We start from the raw sequence: 23,478 nt of genomic DNA on the forward strand, positions 1-23,478 counted from the left end.
CCTAACTGCCGCGGCGGAGACGTTTACTACACCTTATTACTATCAATCTTATTGAAGTGAACGATTATTACCCATGTGGTTCCCCATCCCCCTATTTGTATTGTCCTTGATATTAGTGACTAGTGGAAGGGGCAAGGGTCGAATTGGGCTGGAGTCTGTAGGCAACCATGAGGTGGGGAGGGGGGAGAAAGGGAATCAAGGGAGTTGGCAAGAAAAAACTCCAACAAACCAAACAACTACTAACGAAACAGAAACTAAGATCTCGGATTTGGTCTGCGGCATGGAGGGGGGGAGGTGTTCCACTAGCCGAGGGGCCCCCATAGAGGTCGTGGTGGGGAGGGGGAGATGCGGTAAAAGGAGACCTCAAATTCGGCCTAATTCGGACCGCTTATCCACATTAACAATTCCAAACCGGTCTCCTATGGTAAATTGGTGTAACCAGGTTGGCGGGCCCTCCGGACTGAAGGTGGTGCTGTTGAACGCCAGATCTGTCAACGGAAAAACGACCTTTATCCAGGATCTAATCCGGGATGAGCGGGCAGATCTGGCGTGCATCACGGAGACCTGGTTGGATGAAGCTGGAGATGTGAATCTAACCCAGCTTTGTCCTCCAGGCTTCTCCGTGCAGCACCAACCAAGATCCGGAGGGCAGGGAGGCGGGGTCGCAGTGGTCTATAGAGATTCCATCCATCTGACCAGGAGTCCCATCCCGCAGTCAACAAATTTTGAATGCGTCCACCTGAGGGTGGGTGACCGGGACAGAATAGGGATTCTGTTAGTGTACCGTCCACCTTGCTGCACTACAGTCTCCCTACCTGAGCTAGCGGGGGTAGTCTCGAGCCTGGCGTTGGAGTCTCAACAGCTTCTCATGCTGGGAGACTTCAATATCCATGCCGAGGCGACCCTCACAGGAGTGGCTCAGGACTTCATGTCTGCCATGGCAACCATGGGGCTGTCCCAACAAATATCTGGCCCCACCTACTGTGCTGGACATACATTGGACTTGGTCTTCTGCCAGGGATGGGAGCAAGGTGGCGGTGTGGAGGAGTTTTCCATCTCTCCGTTGCCATGGACCGACCATTTCCTGATCAGATTTAGGCTCACTGCGCCCCCTAACCTCTGCAAAGGTGGAGGACCCATTAAGCTGGTCCGCCCCAGGAGGCTTATGGATCCGAATGGATTCCTGATGGCTCTTGGGGATTTCCCCGCCACCTCGGTAAGTGACCATGTTGAGGCCTTGGTCGCTCTCTGGAATGGAGAGATGGCCAGGGCAATTGACATGATCGCTCCGGAACGTCCCCTCTCAAGTAGCCGAGCTAAACCAGCTCCATGGTTTACTGAGGAGCTGGCAGTGATGAAGCGAAGGAAGAGGGAACTAGAGAGCGTGTGGCATTCGGATCCGAGCGAGTCAAATCGAACACGGTTTGTGTCCTTTCTAAGGGCATATGCCGCGGCAATAAAAGCTGCAAAGAAAACTTTCTTTGCGGCCACTATTGCGTCTGCAAGGAACCGTCCGGCGGAGTTGTTCCGAATTGTCAGAGGTCTTTTAACTCCCACCACCTCAGGCGGGAGCCCTGACAATTCGGCCATGCGCTGTGAAGCATTTGCTCGGTTCTTTGCAGACAAAGTCACTTTGATCCGTTCTGGCCTGGACACCATGTTAAATGCAGTCTCTGAGGATGTGACACGAGCACCTGCTTGTCCTATTTTGATGGATTCTTTTCAATTTGTGAAGCCCGAGGATGTGGACAAGATACTTGGAGGAATGAGGCCCACCACGTCCATCCTAGACCCCTGCCCATCCTGGCTTCTGAAGGAGGCCAGAGGGGGATTGGCTGAGTGGGTAACGGTGGTGGTTAATGCCTCCCTTCGGGAAGGCAAGATTCCAGCGAGCTTAAAACAAGCTATTATAAAACCGCTGTTGAAGAAACCATCATTGGACCCCACTAAATTTGACAACTTTCGGCCTGTTTCCAATCTCCCCTTTTTGGGCAAAGTCATGGAAAGCGTGGTGGCCTCACAACTCCAGGTATTCTTGAGAGACACGGATTATCTGGATTCGGCACAGTCTGGTTTCAGACTGGGACATGGAACCGAGACGGTCTTGGTCGCCTTAGTGGATAATCTGCGCCGGGAGCTAGACAGGGGGAGTGCGTCCCTGTTGGTGCTCCTGGACCTCTCAGCGGCCTTCGATACCGTCGACCACGGTATCCTTCTGGGGCGCCTTGCAAAAATGGGTCTCGGGGGCACTGTTCTGCAGTGGCTCCGGTCATTTCTGGAGGGCCGCACCCAGAAGGTGTTATTGGGGGACACCTGTTCAACACCACAGCCTTTGACTTGTGGGGTTCCACAGGGCTCTATACTGTCCCCCATGCTGTTTAACATCTACATGAAGCCGCTGGGTGAGATCATCCGGAGTTTCGGGGTGCGGTGTCATCTGTACGCAGATGATGTCCAACTCTGTCACTCCTTCCCACCTGCTACTAAGGAGGCTGTCGAGGTCCTGAACCGGTGCCTGGCCGCTGTAATGGTCTGGATGAGGGCGAACAAATTGAAATTAAATCCAGACAAGACAGAGGTACTCCTGGTCAGTCGCAAGGTCGAACAGGGTATAGGGTTACAGCCTGTGCTGGATGAGGTCGCACTCCCCTTGAAGGCGCAGTTTCGCAGCTTGGGTGTGATCCTGGATTCATCGTTGAGCCTGGACCCCCAGGTTTCAGCGGTGACCAGGGGAGCATTTGCACAGCTTAGGCTCGTGCGCCAGCTGCGCCCGTACCTCGGGAAGTCTGACTTGGCCACGGTAGTACACGCTCTGGTCACATCCCGCCTTGACTACTGCAACGCTCTCTACGTGGGGCTGCCTTTGAAGACGGCCCGGAAGCTTCAGCTAGTCCAGCGCGCGGCAGCCATGTTACTAACAGGAGCGGGACGCAGGGAGCACACAACGCCCTTGTTGTTCCAGCTCCACTGGCTGCCGATCTGCTACCGGGCCCAATTCAAGGTGCTGGTGTTGGCCTACAAAGCCCTAAACGGTTCCGGCCCAAAATAACTTTCTGACCGCATCTCGGCCTATGTGCCCACGAGGACCTTGCGATCGCCTGGGGAAGCCCTTCTCTCGATCCCGCCTGCCTCACAGGCACGCCTGGCGGGGACGAGAGATAGGGCCTTCTCGGTGGTGGCCCCCCGGCTGTGGAACACCCTCCCTGCAGACATCAGACAGGCGCCCTCCCTCATGACATTCCGCAAAAGACTAAAGACATGGTTATTTGAGAAGGCGTTTGACTAAGTGCTACAACAATTAGCAATGACGACTGGAACGGAATATGTACAACGAGATTGGTTTATGATTCTACAATGAGACGGCACGGATGATTTAGTGTAATTTGTATTGTTGATTGTTATGTTGATATTGTTGTTGTGATATGCCCTTGTTGTAAACTGTTTTTATATGTTGTAAACCGCCGTGAGTCGCCCTAGGGCTGAGAACGGCGGTCAACAAATGCAGTAAATAAATAAATAAATAAATAAGATATAGGCAGGATTCCAAGTTCTCTTTTTTCCTACCTCATATAAACATGCCGTTCTTACAGACAAAAACCTTTTTGGCCAAATCAGCATAAATATGGGAAATATTGGAAAGCCAAATTTCTTATAAGAAAAAGTAGTAAGGGGCATCTTAGAAGCATGTGGCCCTATTATTCGGTGTTTATTTGGCACTCTAAATTCAATGGAACTGGACAGTTCTTTTGTTGTTTATTCGTTCAGTCGCTTCTGACTCTTGGTGACCTCATGGACCAGCCCATGCCAGAGCTCCCTGTCGGCTGTGGCCACCCCAGCACTTTCAAAGGCAAGCCAGTCACTTCAAGGATAACATCTATCCATCTTATCCTTTGTCTGCCCCTCTTCCTTTTTCCTTCCATTTTCCCCAGCATCATTGTCTTCTCCAAGCTTTACTGTCTTCCCTTTATGTGGTCAAAGTACCTCATCTTTGCCTCTAATATCCTTCCCTCCAAGGAGCAGTTGAACTTTATTTCCTGGAGTATGGACTGGTGGACTGGTTGGATCTTCTTGCAGTTCAAGGCACTCACAGAATTTTCCTCCAGCACCACAGTTCAAAAGCATTGATCTTCCTTCACTCAGCCTTCCTTATGGTCCAGCTCTCGTATCCATAGGTTTCTACGGGGAATACCATTGCTTTAACTATGCGTATCTTCATTGATAGATGTCTCTACTCTTCACTATTTTATCGAGATTTCTCATTGTTCTCCTCTTACTTCTGAGTAAATAAAAAATCCACAGAGCCAGGTTGAAAAGTTTCAACTCCAATAATGTGATCCTATGCACTCAGCTACATCAGCACTAGACTTTATATGCACTCATTGAATTTAAAGATATCAGTTATTAAATATGAACAGCACTTACATTTTTATTACAGAAGGTTCCACTGAGCTTGTTTATTTATTGATTGTACTTCTGACCATCTGATAATTAGACTTCTTGTTAGATAACCAGACAGACAGAGAGGTGCTAAAATAATGAACCTATGACTTGAGTTAACATGTTGAAAATCCAAGAACAACACTAGAAATTAAAAGTAAACCCACTACAGCATACTAAAGTCAAATTGGTAACAACACAGAAGAGTGCTAAAGTTTAATAGCACTCAAAATCAGTTTTAAAATGCCTAGAAGAATAAAAAAATCTTAAAACTGAAATGCAGAAACCACACAGTTCCCTTCCCCATAGGATTTTTATTACAGTCAAGACCCGCTCTCTCATGATCGTTCACTTATTGGGAAGGGGAATCTGGCTTAACAATGAAGGTTAAACGCTAGAGGCAACCCCTCCTTATGTGGTTACAGACATCACATGGTAAGCTTTTAAGTGACTTCTCAATGGTACACAGTCGCCAGAATCCACTCTAAAAAGTAGTGAAATCCCTGACCTTGTCTGGTTGAACAGACCAGGCTTGACATGACAGCAAGCACAGAAGTGGAACAAAGAGAGAAAAGACTAAGAGACTAATCTTTGTTCAACATTCCAATATGTAGTTTCTCAAAAGAAGCCATAAATTCTGTAGCTCTATTTGTGACAAAGATTCCATATCTCTCTTCACCAAAACAAATGTTGCATTTCCTTTATTGCAATATTCAGGAAAAGCCAATATAACTTTATGAGTATACCTGGTATTCCATAAAAACAAACAGAGCTTTGTTGGATGAACCTTTCTGTTCCAACACCCTGTTTGCCAGAGTGGCCAAATGCCTAAAACACCCCACAAAATTCAGGACATAGGTTCAGTAGCATCTTCCCATTCAATCTCTCCAGCAATATAAAGCTTACTGCCTCCAACAGTGGAGCCATGACTAGCCATCTCCATATCCTTACCTTTTATAAAGCCATTAAATTTGGTGTTCCCTGAAGTCATGATGGCCACATGATCTTGGAGGTGTCTACTAACAATGCCGGCTTAGAAATGGAGATGAGCATCAACCCTCAGAGATGGACATGACTGGACTTAATGTCAAAGAGAAATCTTTACCTACTTAAAGTCGGAAACCTCATGGTAGCAAATTCTACAGTTTAACTATGCAATATTCTAGAAGCACTTCTTTTTATCAGTTCTGTCAAAGTCAGTAATAAAAGCATACACTTACAAACAGAACTCCATAGGACCAGAATTTTATCCAGCTGCATGAAGTAAACATAGTCAGAATAATATTTTGTTATTTAGGAAGCAAAGATGGAGAATGCAAAGGAGGCTCCTTTGTTGCTTACATCCCCTTTTATGACCTTCAATTTTCATTTGCTTTTCAGATTGATGGGGAGGGGGGGTTAACATTCCCGAGGCGACAAGCTGAACCATAGAATGAGACTTCCAGGCTCCAACAGTGACAAGGTTATCACATTGAAAGTAAGTGGGGGGGGGGGGGGGTTGGGGGGGCGAGAGAGAGAGAGATTGAGAGAGAGAGAGAGAGAGAAACCATCTGAATTCACTCAGCTGATTTAAGAGCCTCGGGTCAAAACCATGTGTGTAGGATGTTCTTTCTAAGTTATGACAACCTAGATGCAACTAATCCATTTCTTCATTTACAACAAACATAGCATGGACTCACATATTTTAACAGAGAACTATCACTTGGACAAGGTATCTCCTTTTCACAGGTCAGCAGGACCTAACAACTCATAGCATTTTTGTAGTCTGTTTGATGTCCAACATTGAGCACAACAGAGAGCATCTTAACTAATTCAAGGTATAGTTGGCCTAAAGAGATCATCCATTCAGCAGTGATCAGAGTAGAAGAAAGGAGAAAACCATGAAACTGAATGATATCTGGCTACCAGTATTTCAAAAACTCAAAAATCATGATAGTAAATAAAGAAGAACACTCAGAAAACAGGGGAATTCCAGACAGGAAACAATCAGGGCAAGCTAACTCCTCCCAACACACCAAATGGCCCTTTTTCTACATAAAGCAACACAGCTGAGAACTGTGTATTTGGAGGCGATTGGGGTAAACTGTACTGGGATCGTGTAATAGCTGGTCTATTTTAACCTTTGTTTTAACCTTCATCCTTAACTTCTGTTGTACGAAGTAGTATGACATTTTACTTTGGAAACGATCAGGCATTCTTGCAGTAATAGCAGTTGCAGCATCTATAAAATTAACATAAAAATTAACATATTTTGGAAATGCATAAAAATGGAATGAAATAGTCAAGAAATTGAGAAAGTACAATAATCTCTTTAATAGTTCACCTTTGTATTATTTTCATTCTGTTCTAGTTCTCCGCACATTTAGTCAAAGATATATGTGTTCTCTTTGTTAAATATACGCAGAATCATATGGAATCCATTTAAAAAATAATTATCCAATGAATATAGACTTGGATGAGAAAAAATTACAAGGTAAGGAGCAAACTAAGCCAGTACTGAAATTAGTTGAATGCATGCTAGAAGGAACTAAACATTTCATGTAGGACAGTCAACCCTGTATCTTTTGAGAATAATTTCAAATACGATGTATCAAACAGAACTTGTGTCTTCCACTCAGGTTGGTTGACACCACAGCAACATTTTAAAAACTGGAAAAAATAAAAGCAGAGAGCTTTCATAGAAACTATATGTTCATCCAATTTCACAGAAGCTGGGATTATCAAAACTAAATTATCCTTCACCAGCTTGGCAAAGGTTTGGTGGATTGATGCTTCTACCAACCACTGCAACTTTCCAGCAAAGGGAACTCACAAATAATTGCTTCTCCATTTCTGCACAGCGTGATAAAGAAGAAAAGCCCAGAGCTTTCTGCAAACAAAAGGATCTTTAATAGACAAGAAAATAGAAGGTGGGATTTCTGCCCTTGAAGTACAAACAGGTTCAGACACCTCTTATAGATGAATCTGCTGTCTCACATAACAATCCCATCCAGAAATTCTGTGATTCTAATATAACCATGAGAAGAAGATTTGCAACAGACTCTTTGATGATATATCAGTTCTGCTATCCCTGGCTTTACTGCCAAAACAAGAGAGGCAGTGAAAATCAAAATGTAAAGCTTTGCATAACCCTGAACTCTCAATGCCTAAACTGATACTGTTCTTTGGACAAACATCATGAGAAAAAATGGCAATGCTTTGTAAAGCTGAAGGCAGTAAGAAAAGGGGTAGACGACATCACAGGCACATTGGTTCATTAAAGGAAGCCACATTCTTGAATTTGTAAGATCTGGGAGGATCTGTGAGAGGTTTCTCATTCATGGGGTCTCCATACATTGAAGTTGATGTGACAACAAATAATAACACCTCCACCTGAGGTTTTCCTTTGGGGTCTGTGATTATCCAGTAGACATAAACATGTATTCGTATTTTAGTATTGTGTCATCTTTGAAGCAAACTTCTGACTGTTTGTACCCACAATATGAATTAAAATTCAGCAATTGGATCTCTGTGGCCAGTTGATCCCCACAGTTGCCAATACAGATGCAACAGGAGGTACAGTAGGCAGCAATTTTCGTATGGACCTTACTGGCACTCTTATTGAGGTTGTGGATATTGTGAACCATCACAATAGAGAAATGCTCTTCCTCTCTTAACAAACAGAAACTTGTTTTATGGATTTTCCATATCTTGGTTACACAATCACTTGTTTCTGGCATTTTCTGAAAGCATGGAAAATGAACCAGAGCTGGAATTAACGCTAGCTGTAGTCCAAAATACTCTGGGAAATTATTCTTCTGAAAGGTTTCTACGTACAGATCTGAATAAAAGACCTCACCATGTTGCTATATTGGTTTTTTAAGATTCTATCATATCTATTAAATTGGTGACCCCCAGCCCTGCATATGTATATTGATTTTTCAGCATTGATTACAATAAATAGCAGCCACCATCAATATCTATATTATATTCAGTTAGCCAATACAGCTCCTCCTGTACATAACATTATCTCTTCTAAGTGCCATATACAATTAGGCAAATTAGGTTCCTAAAAGTCAGTTTGCCATGCCAACTGGCCTATATTTCAGAAGCGAGGAATAAACCATAATGATATATGCTGTATAACGGTTTCTTTGATAGATTCAAAGTTCTAAATTAAACAATTCCTTCCCATTTTCATCTCTACTTGAGACGATGTCCCTTCTTTACCTGGCTGTTCACTCTAGAAAACAAAATATAAATAATCCTGGATTTTTCCAGTCCACAAAATTCTCGGTCATGGGGCAGTTTTCACCAGAATTTTTATTTTTCAGCCTTGGGTCAGAAATAAACCTTAGCTCAGTCAGTCACTTCTCAGGAAACTAATTTGCTGGGCACAAGCCCAAGGCATTTTGCTGCCCAAGGCAAAGAAGATGGCATCCCTCCGTCTTCTCCATTCCCATTTACCAAGTTAGCTGGACTCTGACTGGAGGCCAGTTTAGAGGAGTTGACATAGCTTGTATATCATACCAGATTCTGTCAACTTTCAGAATAGAATAGCCAAAGCAACAGGAAGTAAAGACAGGAAGCTGCCATCTCTGTCATTTGTGACCTGAGGCAATTGCTTTATTCTGTCTAATGACAGAATGGCCTTGGCAAGGGAATGTTTAATCGTCACTTGGAAGACTTATGCTGCCCACTGGCTTCTGGCTTCAAACCCTGTCAATCTTCTTCCATCAAGGGTATCTTTAAAACAGAGTTGGCTAGAAAAAATGAGCACATAGATTCTTAGGATGCTGAATGCAATAGTCAATACTGAATCCATTCAGTGTACCGCAGATGACAAATTCATCGTAAGCTATACCTGTCGATTTACGGGAGCAGTTTCCTGCACAATTCACAACATAGTTATTATACACCTCTATCTTCTAATTTGTCAGAAATATGAATACTGCCAGTTCAGCCACCAAACCTCTGAGGTTAAATATCAGAATGAATGAAGCCACCAAAACACATCCAGATCCGCAATTTCTTACTAAAGCTTGAAAGCTGAATTAAACCATTTAGTAGGTGTGGTAGCTGAGTGGCAACATTAGTCTACCAACAGCCTTTACACTCGCAGTTCTGTGGTTTTAACAGTGTCTGCTTTGTAAACCAGACAGCCTATATTATAATTTAATATGTAGATGGAAACCAAACTACATCAGTTTTCTCGTTATTTCAGAATACCGTTATTTATATTAGTGCATACATTAAGAACCCATCCATAAATACAAGCCAGTGGTTGTATTTTTCTTTCACACGTGACTTCCTTTACTGAAATGGATATTTTAGGCAGTCGCCTTTTTTCCAAGGTCCGCTCTGTCATAAAACTTGTACGGTGTTGTATAGTGTGCTTAACTGAAAATAAAAATTACAGCCTGGCAACAAGCAATAAAGCACAGTTTTGCTCAGTAGAATTATTTAAAAGATGCTAAGACACAACTTGAAATTAGCTTCAGGACCAAAGAAGAGAAAGTTTGGGTCTTGTATTTCTGAAATAACTTCATCCATCCTGGTAGCAAACTCTATTAATCTGATTTTATAGTGTTTCTACACCAAATATCACAAAGGTCCACAGAAAAAAGGATCCGAAGAACACATCATCATTGTGCTGATATTCAGTGGTTTATTGCCAAAATATAGTACAAACTCTTCACTGTGGATGAATACAAGCCTCACAATACAGTGGAAGTTATTCTAAATTATTTTGGAGTCAAATGGCAGAATTTCATTTCCTCACCGATCAGAACATAAGATGGTAAATGAAGTGTAAAACATCAAAAGTGGTTTGCTTTCCAATATTTGTGAATACTTACACAGTATGGCACCTGTGTCCACGGGAGTGGAATCCATGGTTTCATTTACCCATTTTCGATAAAATGTAGTCTTTTCAGGAATTTTCCAGTTGGAGTCTGTAATATTATTTGGGCAGAAACCCTTATTTCAATAGCATCCACTATTATTTGCAGTTTCGCATATCCAGGCAAAGTCAGGAACATATCCCCCATGGTTCTGGGGGTCATACTGTCTTTGACATTACCACTGAGAGTTCCAAAACATTGGCAAAAATAGTAACATGTTCTCAGTGCTCATTAAATTTTATGAGAAGTGTATTACTCATTCCCTACACCTCATGAGTAATGCTTTGTTATTTCATAAATACATTTACAAAATTTATCATTTTATTCATTTTTATTATACAACCTACGCATCTTGTTTACCAGTCTATTAGTACTTCTGAAAGGTTTCCCGGAATGCTATTAGCTTCACACACAAAAAATCCACATGTGAGCCACATAACTTGCATGCTGATTTAAGAAATATTTCGACATCAATGATTTACGTGAGGACGAAGAACAATACTACCTATCATTACTCAAAATTTTAACATATTGCAATAGTGTTCTAAATGTGTTTAATGTCATTGCTCATAACACCTTTTTTCCAAGTTCTGTTTGTATGTACCTTCCCACCCAATACATACCTCAGTGACTCTACTGTCATAACTTGCAGAAGTTCCATTATCTTCATTATTATCTCTGATCCAGAGCTCTGACCTTGGTGCTGAACATATCTAAATATTCACAATGTATATTTCTTGTTTTTACCTATCATAGTTCACTGTGTTCACTAGTCAGACTGAGGCCTGAGACTGTTCACACAAGAACAATACAGACTGTTGCTGGCTTTTGTTTTGTCAAAATGTTTATTGGCACAAACCAACGACACAGTATCAAAGTGTCAAAAGGAAAAAAAGCCAGAACCCAGAAGCAGAAAAACAATGTTTAGTTCTGTTGAAATTTGACTCCTTTTGCCAAAAAAAACCAGTGTTCCTATAATCAACTGCATAACTATAAACCTGTGGTTTCCAACATGTGGTCCGTGGACCACCTGTGGCCCACAAGAACTAAAATATGGTCCATGGCCTCACGATACTACACTGTTGCAACCAGAGCGACTGGTCTCGTAAAACTCTCTTATAGTGCCAAGGCAACAGGGATGTCGAGGAGAGGCTGACTACCCGTGAAAGGTATGACAAAAAGCCTCCTGATTGCTGCTTCTCCTCTTCCTCCCTCCCCCTGAGCAGAGGCGGTCCATGTGGCACCTTGGTGTCTTCGTTTTTAGGCCTATTCCTGGGGTTATTTGGGGTGCCGATTCAGAAATTTGCATTGGCTAGACCACATCAGCTCTAGATTATTAAATATGGTTTTCTGTGCGTGAGCAGATGGCGACTACTGAGTGGCATATGTTCTGTATCAGAAACTAGAGCTGATATGGTCTATCCAATGCAATTTTCTGAATCAGTACCCCAAATAACCAAACCAAGTCTAAAGTTGACAAAAAACTGATTCGTAGCCCTTTTGATACTAATGTTGGAGAGTAGTCCCTCGTCAAGTGTTCCCTGGTCAAAAAAAGGTTGGGAACCACTGATATAAACTAAAATATACAACTCAGTTAAAAGCAACTGCCTTTTTTGGAATAAGCCCTAATGTACAGAAGAAATGCTAACCAGATTCATCACATTTTATAACATCCTAATTGTAAAGCAAACTGAAGTTTTTAGATATCTTTGAAAATTAAGAATTAATTTAATTACATTTTATATATTGTAATAGGTATAGATATTGATTGATTTATTAAAATGGGCCTTTATTTGTCATATGAAGTGGCACAAGTGAAAGTTAGAAAAGTTACTTTTTAACTACAGTTCCCATTTAAGATGTTATATGATTTTTTTTCACAGTAAGGTTATGAAATCTTATTTTAGAACGATTCTGACCACACTACAAAACAAATAGGTGACCATTCAACACTGCTACTGCACATTTAATCATCGGTAACTCCTTCTTCTTAATGAATATTTAGTTATTAACAACCCGTGAAAGAATGAAGCCCAATAGGATAATCCCACACAGGTCTTCTCAGAAGTCCTTTTTAGTACTGTAGGACTTACTTCCAGGTTAAATGTGTCTTAACCTGCAGCCCAAAATATTGAACAGAATGCATTTATAAGGATACTAGACATACCAAGAATACTACCAAGGCTTGGAAGTTTCATTTTTAAAGTTTTCAAAATAAAATACATTTTTGTTTGATCAAGATTAGGCAGGTTTCCACATATTTCTTGTCCATTTGCCCCTCTAGACTTCCAATTCACTGAGACACCACTACCTCATTGTTTTGGTATTTTCTTGTTCATCTTATGCCTCAAACCACAACATAGGCAAGGATGCCACAACTTCTAGTATATGGGAGGGGGCCCCAGAAAGAGCAGCCACTAGGAGGTCCATTTTCACAAGCCCCAACATATGCATCAAAATATGGATCCATCCGTTGGGCTTAATCGTAATGCATTACACAGTCCTAGGAATATGTCTTTAGGAATGCCTTAAGGCAGTGGTTCTCAACCTTTGGACTTCAGCTTCCATAAGTCTCAATCAGCTTACACGATCTTAGGGTGTTCAAAAAGACATATTTTCTAGAAAGTGTATTTACGATGGCAGACTTTGCACACACTCTGTGTACACGGACATTAGAGTAAATAATCCAACATGACATAACAGGTAGACATGAAAAGCCATGTTTTTAGTCCCACTGAAAGTAGTTGGATTCGGGTTAGACTGCAATGGAATCGCAGCACAATTAACTATGAATTTAGTCTGAATGGAATTCATCAACTTTAAAAAGTCAACAATGCAAAACTCTGACCATTTTCCAACAAAAAGTGCTTGTTCTTGTTTTTCTCTTTAATTGCAGGTAAAACTACTCTGCTCACTACTTAGCTAACCTGTTTCATAATGGCATGCAGAGCTAACTCTGGGAAAACAGTAGGCAGGTCAAGGACAGGAGTGATGTGGAAGATCCTGTATTTCCAAACAAGCTGGTTCAAATTTGAGTCATCAAATTAAAGCACATCATCTTAATCACATCAGGATTGTTATTCATCATTTCCACAGCACTTAACTAGGGGAGTAGTGTACTTTACAATCTCTGTACTGAACAGTCTTGCATCAGAACTCTATAAAGAGTGATTACTCTACTTTTTGGAAACTGAAAAATCAGCTTACCTAACATCACTGGGTAAATGCATGTGTGAGTGCGATTCAGATTCAGGTTTCATAATATCCATAAAAGAGGACGAAAGGCTTCCAATTCTACACATATCACAGGCTAAGACATGTATAAAAACCACTGCAACCCCATAGAAATAAAAATAAATAAATTGTTCTCTAGATTTTTTTCAGAGACTGAAAATACAGAGATACTGAAAATATAGAGATTTAACTGCATTGTAGATGCTACATAGACCACTTGGTAGATTTCATTAGCAAAATCTAATGGTAGCTTGGTTTCCGTTTTGCCTCAGTCAAGTCCTTATTTAAGTGGACAAAGGCCGTTTTGGACACTCAAAAAGTCTCCCAAGTGACTGACCGATCGATCATTTCCGAAGTATTTTCAGTAAGGAAATAGCCAATATTGCTTAGTGAAATGTGCTATTGGCCATTTTCCCTAGGGCTATGTGTGTGCATATATCCATGTTTTAGGTCCACATGGGCTCTTTTTCAAAACAGAAACTAACCATCAAGTCACTTCTGGTTTTTAAGGCCTGTATAAACCTATAAAATTGTGTGGTGTATTGCTTTGAGTGTTAGTATACAATTCTAGGTTAGTAAATTATGAATCTCGACTCAGCCATGGAAACGCACTGGATGGCCTTAGGCAAATCACATTCTTTAACCCTTTGAGAATACTGTACCCATGGTTCACTTCTGATATGATAAATAAATACTACTACTACTACTACTACTCCCCCTCCTCCCCTGCTCACAAGCCCTCCTCCTCCTTTTCCCCCTCCTCCTTCCTCACGAAACAGCGAGTCCGCGGAAAGCGAACCGCGAAGTAGCGAGGGAACACTGTACATAACCCTTAGAGGAGGGCAATAGTAAGCCCAATCTGAATAAATCTAGCCAAGAGAGCCCAGTGATAGGGACACTATAAATCAAAAATGCTTATATCAGTATGCATAAACCAGATGTGGAGAGACCAAACAGGAGATGAAATAACTAACTAAAAGCTTCTGTGGGTACTCTGAGCTTCTTCTGGTGAGAAAAAAATGATACAGTAGAACAGAGAGCAAAAATGAGGATGGCCTTCTAAGGTTCTACAGGGGAATGATGTAGTCCATCTATTCTCTGTACATTGCCCATGTTATGAGAAGGAGCCTAGGTTCCCCCAAGATAATATATTCAGCCTACATTTTCTTCTTGTAATATAATTATGTTGAAGGGATTAGCACTTTTTTAAAACTAACATGGGATGTCTGAACCTAAAAGAAAACTATGATTAGCCTAACACTGATTTACTGTAGCAAGCCCAGTTAAAATCTAGGCATTTCAGACCAACTTCATCAATAAAATAGGAGACCAGCCTTTTTTGCCCATAGTGGGTAGGGACCACACAAGCAAATGTACATGCTCAGATGAGGTCTGGGGAAAATAGAGGGAGTCCCACTGGATTTAGGGGCCACACAGGGATAATCAAAAATTCCACACAGTCCCTAGTTCTAAGCTAACACAACTAACTATGTGTCAGGGTTTATCATATGCAATACTAAACAATTACAGTGTTTACTGTTGGGGAGCCACTGAGCTAACTGGTGTACACAATAACAACCTATATTGTATAGTTACATCCACACTGAGCTGAATGAACAGCATATCACCTAATTTATCTGACCTTTCTGTCCAGTAATAATTTACCTTCATGTTTCTGTCATGCAAGAGTACTTCCTGCCCTTACATATATCTGAACTGCAGCCAAGGCCAAGATCTTTACATTCAAAACTTATTTAGCTATGAACTTCTACAGTGGTATTTGGTGACAAGAATTCTTATGTTTGTGCTCCTTGATTTATTTTAGTATGCTGTTTTATTAATTACTAATTCTTATTAATTTAGAACTTGGGTGGGATATGTGATGCTCTCCAGATGATGTTGTGTTGCAATGCCTATATTCCTCACCATGGGCTAAAATCTGCTTTGGGCTCCAGGAAGTTGCAGTCCAGCCACATCTGAAGGGTACATACCAACCTTGATCTTAAAAGTAACATGGTGCTGCATTGTTGTTGTCCCTTCAAATAATTTCTGACTTACATTGAATGAAGACAATCTTTTCATGGGGTTTTCTTGGCAAGATATTTAGGGTTTTCCCTTTGCCTTCACCTCAGGCTTGTCCAGGGTCTCCCAGTAGATATCCATGGCTGAGCAAAGTTTTAAACCTTTGTCTCAGAGTCCTAGTCCAACACCCAAACCACTACACCATACTTGTTTCATGGTGCTGCATTGCTATCACATAATCTTTTAAGTGCACTGAAGAAACACAAAAATGGAACAGAATTCCCCCCTCAAAACAAAGTTTGAGAATAACAAGTATTGAAATTACCAATAATTTCATGCCATTGTGCCTTAGCTGCCCAATAAACTAACAGTGCTGACAACTTGTAATGTGTTACTTTTAAGCTCTTGAATTATATAAATCAAATTTCATTCTTCTATGACTTTTCCATCAGCTGAATACCCTGCATGTGTCTGTGACATTTCGACTGGTCCTAAAGCAAGTATTGCCCAACTGTGTGTTTTGTTCTGATTCATGGATCAGCATCACTCCCTGCACTGCTGGTATTTTTTATATTTTTCTCTCAGTTTCTTTTTCACATATATAAAATGAAGACAAAGGACTTTTCACAGAATGAATTGACAAGGATAAAACACAAAAGCAGAGTATACCAACTTTAAGAACAGCAATTAGAATATTGGTTACTAAATAAAATACCATTTCACCAAGACTGGGAATAATTGAGATTGCTAATGCAATTAACATTAATAAAAATACATTATAATTTGAACATATAAGAGTTGGTAAATTTATGATGAAAGGCAATTCTACAACACTGTCAAGTGTCTAGGGCAATTCCTCATTAAACAAATGAGCCCAGCTGTACTCAGAACGAGAAGCTACTACTGTGAGATGTGATAATTGCCTCCAGAGATAATCCTGTGTCACAAAAAAAGACTCACTCCTAAGATTTTGGTTTTTAATCAGAAACTTGTAAATTACATTTATCTTATTTCAAAGAATAAAGAGATCTCTTGGGGAAATTGTTTTAGATTCTATCTGCATTTAATGAGAGCCATTTTCTGATCACAAGTTATTGATGATTGAATTAGTGGTTTAGAACAAGGTTTCATTCAGAAGTAACAAAGTGCCTCTTCTTTGACTTCAATGAAGATATTCCAGTTCATTAATTCTTAAGTGGCCGAGTACAATTAATACTACAATCCAATCAATAAATAGCAAATGCTTGCTTTATGATCAAATTACTTTACACATTAGCAAATCTCCCAAAGAAACACAGTTTCTCTTCTGTATTTCTGAATGCACTTCAATATTTTAAAAATTGTTGCGGTGCCTAGTGCTTCTTGATTTAAATAAGCTTCTATTTGTGATGCCCCAATAATGTTTTACAGTATAGTCTGCAGAAAACAAGTCTGATGACATGGAACTTACAATTTTGGTAAAAATAGGATGTAATGACAAGGTAAGAAATAGATTATGGGCTCCAAGGAGAGAGTAGATTGTGAGTTGTGTTTTGTGGGTTCTTAACAGTGTATGCGCGTGTGTGCATGGATGAATGGATGGATACACAAACAGATAGGTAACTAACTATATGTATCTACCTCCAGCATTTAACCAAATCAGAGAGCAGCTCAGCCCCACCAAGTTCATCTCAAAGCTTTTAAGAACACTGTATTGTTTTGATTGCACCATTTTAACAGTTTTTCAACATTTTAATCATATGTTTTATATCCTTTTTAGTGTTGTTAATGGCTTAATTCTATTTTATTGGGTTTTTTGTTTTTTGTATTCTTTAGCTATGTTGTATTCGTTTCCATTTCATTTCATTTGCCTTAAGTCCCAGGTTTTGGGGGGAAAGCAGAGTAAAAATAATGATGTTGTTGTTTCAATAGATATATGTCCTCTTTTAACAAAACTCAGCCTTGCTATCCCTTTTGTTAGAATGTTACCAAACCAGAACATGTGTGGTATATCTGGATATTTATTGTTAGTGTGTGCGTTCAAGTCATTTCCAACCTATGGTGACTTGAAGGGAAACCTATCACAAGGTTTTCTTGGCAAGATTTGCTCAGAAGTGGTTTGCCTTTCCTTTCCTCTGAGGCAGTGCAACTTGCCCAAGATCAACCAGTGCGTTTCATGGCCATGGCAGATTCTCCAGAGTCATACTCCAATGCTCGAATGCTACCTTGTCCTGGCTCCATATTACAAACACAAAAGTTTACTCTGTTCATTTCTGGTTGACTTATCCTCCCCAAAGTCACCTGGAGAGCACAGAGGAAAATGTTCACAGACTGCGAACTGGTCAGTTTGAATATCTTAACTGCAAACCCACCCATTCCAGATACACAGGATCAAAAAAGACAAAATTTGCCTGAGGTTTGTTCCAGGAATACCAAGACAAAAGCTGTTAAGTCAGTTAGGATTGTGTTTAAAGTGTTCAGTTTAAAGGTGGTGAATAAAAAGAAGATTCCCATCTCCACATATATAAATCTATACTCTTCCACAATAAAAAGATAATCATGGTAACGCTCAGGAAAAATGCTGTGCTATCTCTAAAAAAAGAGATATAATGTGTTGTGCAGTTTGTCTTACCTTGCAGAATTGGAAGTACAGACATGCTGGTTTGTCACATCTATAGGAGACGTTTTCCTTGTTGGAGTGAACTTTTTCCAATACCCATATGCCTGGAAAAATATAAAATGCAATACTAAGGACATTGTATTAGATGCAGACTTGTATTTATCTCTGTCCTTGGCATGACCTAAATAGAGCCCTGAAATGTCGTTGACTGTTATCTTCTGCTACAAAATGGAAATATCAAATTAATGTCTTACTGAGTTATAGTAAAGGGGAAGAAAACAAAGATAGCAGATGGTCATCTTCTTCTTCTGTCCAGTTCTGGGTTCATCTCTTGCAATTCCTTTTTCAATGAACTTCTTTTCTGTACTCAGGCATCAATGAAGCACAGAACAGTCCTTATAGTGCTCATTCTACAAACCATTTGATAAGGAATATATTGGACTGCATCCAAAAACAACAGGGACAATAATCTGGTTCTTGAAATCAATGAGACCAAGAAGCTCATACTGGATTATAGGAAGAACAGACCAGAAATTCAGCTCTTGGTCATATATGGAGACCAAGTGGAGCAGGTGGCCAGTTTTAAGTTCCTGGGTGTCACAGTGATAGAGGATCTGATGTGAGGCACCCATACGGCAGTGTTGGTGAAGAGGGCCCAACAGAGGTTGTGCTACCTGAGGCTCCTAAGGAACCACCAACTGAATGAAAAATGGCTGGTGACTTTCTAAAGCTGTGCTATAGAGAGTGTCCTAACCTACTGCATCTGCGCATAGTTTGGTAGCTGCATAGTAGCAAATAGAAAGGAACTCCAAAGGGTCACCACTTCTGCTAAGCGAATCATTAGTTGCCCTCTTCCCTCTTTGGAAGAACTTAATAATTCCCACTGCCTTAATAAAGCTCAGAGCATACTTGGGGATTTACTTCTTACACAGAAAGGTCTTATAACTTCAGTTCCTTAAAAGCAATGTTCCACACACAGGAATACAAACAGGTTATTTGAACCTTTTGAATCCTCTTTCCACACCAGCACTCTAACACTATAGAGGCCTAAATATATATCTCTTTCTCCCTCTCCCTGAAGACTTTAACTATTTTCCTCAAAGAGATATCTTTTAACTACAGTTCCCAAAACTCTCCCTTCCTTCCTTCCCCTTCAAAACTCCTAAACTAACTGTTTTAACACCAAACTGAACTAAACTATGGTTGCATTAGCTTCTTCTTGCCCCTTGCTGGCTCCGCCTATCTCTGGTTGCTAAGAAACTCTCTCCAATTTCATCAGCCAATCAGATGCACTTCCAGCTATGAAGCTGCCTGGCCACTCTACCCTCCCCCCCCCCTCTCCTTAGCTTTTCCAAGCCAGGTCTGTGTACTGCCTTTACACCAACCCTGTAAGGCAGGCCAATCCATTACAACATACAAATCCCTATATTGCTCAGGCCCATGAAATCAGACAATCTGTGTCTTTCTATGATCCTTTCCAAACTCTAAAATTTTGGAGGAGACCTTTCTCTTGCTTTCCACACTTAGTGGTAAATACCAGAAGGTCTTCTCAGCTTCCAGACTTCAGAATCCGCAGCATGATGGGAGGTTAGGAGAGACTGCTTCTTGCTGTGCTTCCGAGTGCAAACTTTCATATTCTAGCAGACTTTTAGGAACAAACTCCAAGGGTTTTAATAGTATTTTTGTTTTTCCGACATCGTTTAATCAAGTTTTTATTGTTTAATGGTGTAATTCCATTTTAACAATACTTATGTTTTTCTTTTTACTTTTGCAAGTTCTTTTAACTGTAAATCTTTTAATTTTTGTAAGCTACACTGAATCCTAGTATTGAAAAGAAATGTAATAATAGTAATAGCTATCAAATGCATCATGTTTTGCCCATTTCTTTCCTGAAGACAAAGATCTGAATTCAAACAATAATAAGGAAATTATAATGAATTGAGAGGATTTAAGTAGGCTTCTTAAAACTGAAACCTCACACCCCTATAGCCAACTGTTTGAAATCAATGAATTTTTTCAAAGCCATTAGTTATGTGGCAAGGGCTCAGCTGTTCAAAACAAAGCAGTCGAAAATTTAACTATGGGCCTCTCCAGATGGGGGGAAATGCTGAGGAAATCTCAAGTTTCTCGTTCTTTTTGTTTCTATTGCACCTGCTTGTTCATGACTTGCATTCAGTCCCTCTCTTATTTATTTATTTATTTATTTATTTTTTGCATTTATTGACCGCCCCTCTCAGCCCGAGGGCGACTCGGGGCGGTGAACAGCAACAAGGAGGACAGTGTACAATAAGTCAAGACAATACAGACCGGACAATACAACATAACATATACTAATACTAAAAATCCGCGTCGTCAAGTCCTGGGGTCATAGCCAAATTCATAATCCTAGTCCATTCCAGTGTCATTCAAGATACTCTCAGTTGAAGGCCTGCTCGAAGAGCCATGTTTTCAGGCCCCTACGAAAGGCCATCAAGGAGGGCGCCTGTCTAACTTCAACAGGGAGGGTGTTCCACAGCCGGGGGGCCACCACCGAGAAGGCCCGCTCTCTCGTCCCCGCCAGGCGTGCCTGTGAGGCAGGCGGGACCGAGAGGAGGGTCTCCCCGGATGATCTCAAGGCCCTCGTGGGCTCATAGGCCGAGATGCGGTCTGCAAGGTATTTTGGGCCGGAACCGTTTAGGGCTTTGTAGGATAACACCAGCACCTTAAATTGGGCCCGGTAGCGAATCGGCAGCCAATGGAGCTGGGACAGCAGGGGCGTTGTATGCTCTCTGCGTCCTGCTCCCGTTAACAACATGGCTGCCGCGCGTTGGACTAGCTGAAGCTTCCGGGCCGTCTTCAAGGGCAGCCCCACGTAGAGAGCGTTGCAGTAGTCGAGGCGGGATGTGACCAAAGCGTGTACCACCGTGGCCAAGTCAGACTTCCCAAGATACGGGCGCAGCTGGCGCACGAGCCTAAGCTGTGCAAATGCTCCCCTGGTCACCGCTGAAACCTGGGGCTCCAGGCTCAGCGATGAGTCCAGGGTCACACCCAAGCTGCGAACCTGCGCCTTCAAGGGGAGTGCGACCCCGTCCAGCACAGGCTGTAACCCTATACCCTGTTCGGCCTTGCGACTGACCAGGAGTACCTCTGTCTTGTCTGGATTTAGTTTCAGTTTGTTCGCCCTCATCCAGACCATCACAGCGGCCAGGCACCGGTTCAGGACTTCGACGGCCTCCTTAGTAGCAGGTGGGAAGGAGTGACAGAGTTGGACGTCATCTGCGTACAGGTGACACCGCACCCCGAAACTCCGGATGATCTCACCCAGCGGCTTCATGTAGATGTTAAACAGCAAGGGGGACAAGATGGAACCCTGAGGAACGCCACAGATCAACGGCTGTGGCGCTGAACAGGAGTCCCCCAGCAACACCTTCTGAGTACGACCCTCCAGAAATGACCGGAGCCACTGCAAAGCAGTGCCCCCAAGACCTATCTCTGCAAGGCGCCCCAGAAGAATACCGTGGTCGACGGTATCGAAGGCCGCTGAGAGGTCCAGGAGCACCAACAGGGACACACTCCCCCTGTCTAGCTCCCGGCGCAGATCATCCACTAAGGCGACCAAGACCGTCTCGGTACCATGTCCCGGTCTGAAACCAGACTGTGCTGGATCCAGAATATCCGTGTCTCTCAAGAATACCTGGAGTTGTGAGGCCACCACGCTTTCCATGACTTTGCCCAAGAAGGGAAGATTGGAAACAGGCCGAAAGTTGTCCAATTTAGTGGGGTCGAGTGATGGTTTCTTCAACAGCGGCTTTACAACAGCCTGTTTGAGGCTCGCTGGAATCTTGCCTTCCCGAAGGGAGGCATTAACCACCACCGTTACCCACTCGGCCAATCCCCCTCTGGCCTCTTTCAGGAGCCAGGATGGGCAGGGGTCTAGGATGGACGTGGTGGGTCTCATTCCTCCAAGTATCTTGTCCACATCCTCGGGTTTCACAAACTGAAAAGAATCCAACAAAATCGGACAAGCAGGTGCTTGTGTCACATCCACAGAGACTGCATCTAATGCGGCGTCCAGCCCAGAGCGGATCAAAGCGACTTTGTCTGCAAAGAACCGAGCAAATGCTTCACAGCGTGCTGCCGAGTTGTCAGGGCTCCCCCCTGACGTTGGGGGAGTTAAAAGACCTCTGACAACCCGAAACAACTCCGCCGGACGGTTTTTTGCAGACGCAATAGTGGCCGCAAAGAAAGTTTTCTTTGCGGCTTTTATTGCCGCGGCATATGCCCTTAAGAAGGACACAAACCGTGTTCGGTTTGACTCGCTTGGGTCTGAGCGCCACACGCTCTCTAGAACCCTCTTCTTTCGCTTCATCGCTGCCAGCTCCTCAGTAAACCAAGGGGCTGGTTTAGCTCGGTTACTCGAGAGGGGACGTTCCGGAGCGATCTTGTCAATAGCCCTGGTCATCTCCCCATTCCAGAGAGCGACCAAGGCCTCGACATGATCACCTACCGCGGCGGCGGGAAACTCCCCAAGAGCCGTCAGGAATCCACTCGGATCCATTAGCCTCCTGGGGCGGACCATCTTAATGGGTCCTCCACCCTTGCGGAGGTTAGGGGGCGCAGTGAGCCTAAATCTAATCAGGAAGTGGTCGGACCACGGCAACGGAGAGATGGACAGCTCCTCCACACCGCCACCCTGCTCCCATCCCTGGCAGAAAACCAAGTCCAATGTGTGTCCAGCACAGTGGGTGGGGCCAGTTATTTGTTGGGACAGCCCCATGGTTGCCATGGTGGACATGAAGTCCTGAGCCGCACCTGTGAGGGTTGTCTCGGCGTGGATGTTGAAGTCCCCCAGCACCAGAAGCCGTTGGGACTCCACCGCCAGGCTCGAGACCACCCCCGCTAGCTCAGGTAGGGAGACTGTAGTGCAGCGAGGTGGACGGTACACCACAAGAATCCCTATTCTGTCCCGGTCACCCACCCTCAGGTGGACGCATTCAAAATTTGTGGTCTGCGGGATGGGGCTCCTGGTTAGATGGATGGAATCTCTATAGACCACTGCGACACCGCCTCCCCGTCCTCCGGCTCTAGGTTGGTGTTGCACGGAGAAACCTGGAGGACAAAGCTGGGAGAGGTTTACGCCCCCCGCTTCATCCAACCAGGTCTCCGTGATGCACGCCAGATCTGCCCGCTCCTCCAGGATTAAGTCCTGGATCCAAGTTGTTTTTCCGTTGAAATATGCTGGATGTCCCTCCACACTTCCTTTCATTTTTTCCCTTCCCCCTACCAGTGATCACATGTCATATTCACTAGAAGAGATTTCCACTC

The 23,478-nt window shown here is 42.7% G+C and overlaps 1 protein-coding gene across 7 annotated transcripts in view; it reads right to left on the reverse strand.

Moving 5' to 3' along the window:
* TIAM1 (TIAM Rac1 associated GEF 1) overlaps positions 1 to 23,478 on the reverse strand; it is a 260,834-nt gene that overhangs the window by 217,807 nt on the left and 19,549 nt on the right. For 5 of the 7 annotated variants that reach the window (XM_060770440.2, XM_060770442.2, XM_060770439.2 and 2 more), the window contains exon 2: positions 18,187 to 18,278. The exons of the other annotated variants lie outside the window; for them this stretch is intronic. The gene's annotated coding sequence lies outside the window, so the exon portion shown is untranslated. The remainder of the gene's footprint in view (positions 1 to 18,186; positions 18,279 to 23,478) is intronic. 7 annotated transcript variants of the gene reach the window in all.

Source organism: Anolis sagrei, chromosome 3 (genome assembly GCF_037176765.1).
Source record: "Anolis sagrei isolate rAnoSag1 chromosome 3, rAnoSag1.mat, whole genome shotgun sequence".
Lineage (NCBI taxonomy): Eukaryota > Metazoa > Chordata > Lepidosauria > Squamata > Dactyloidae > Anolis > Anolis sagrei.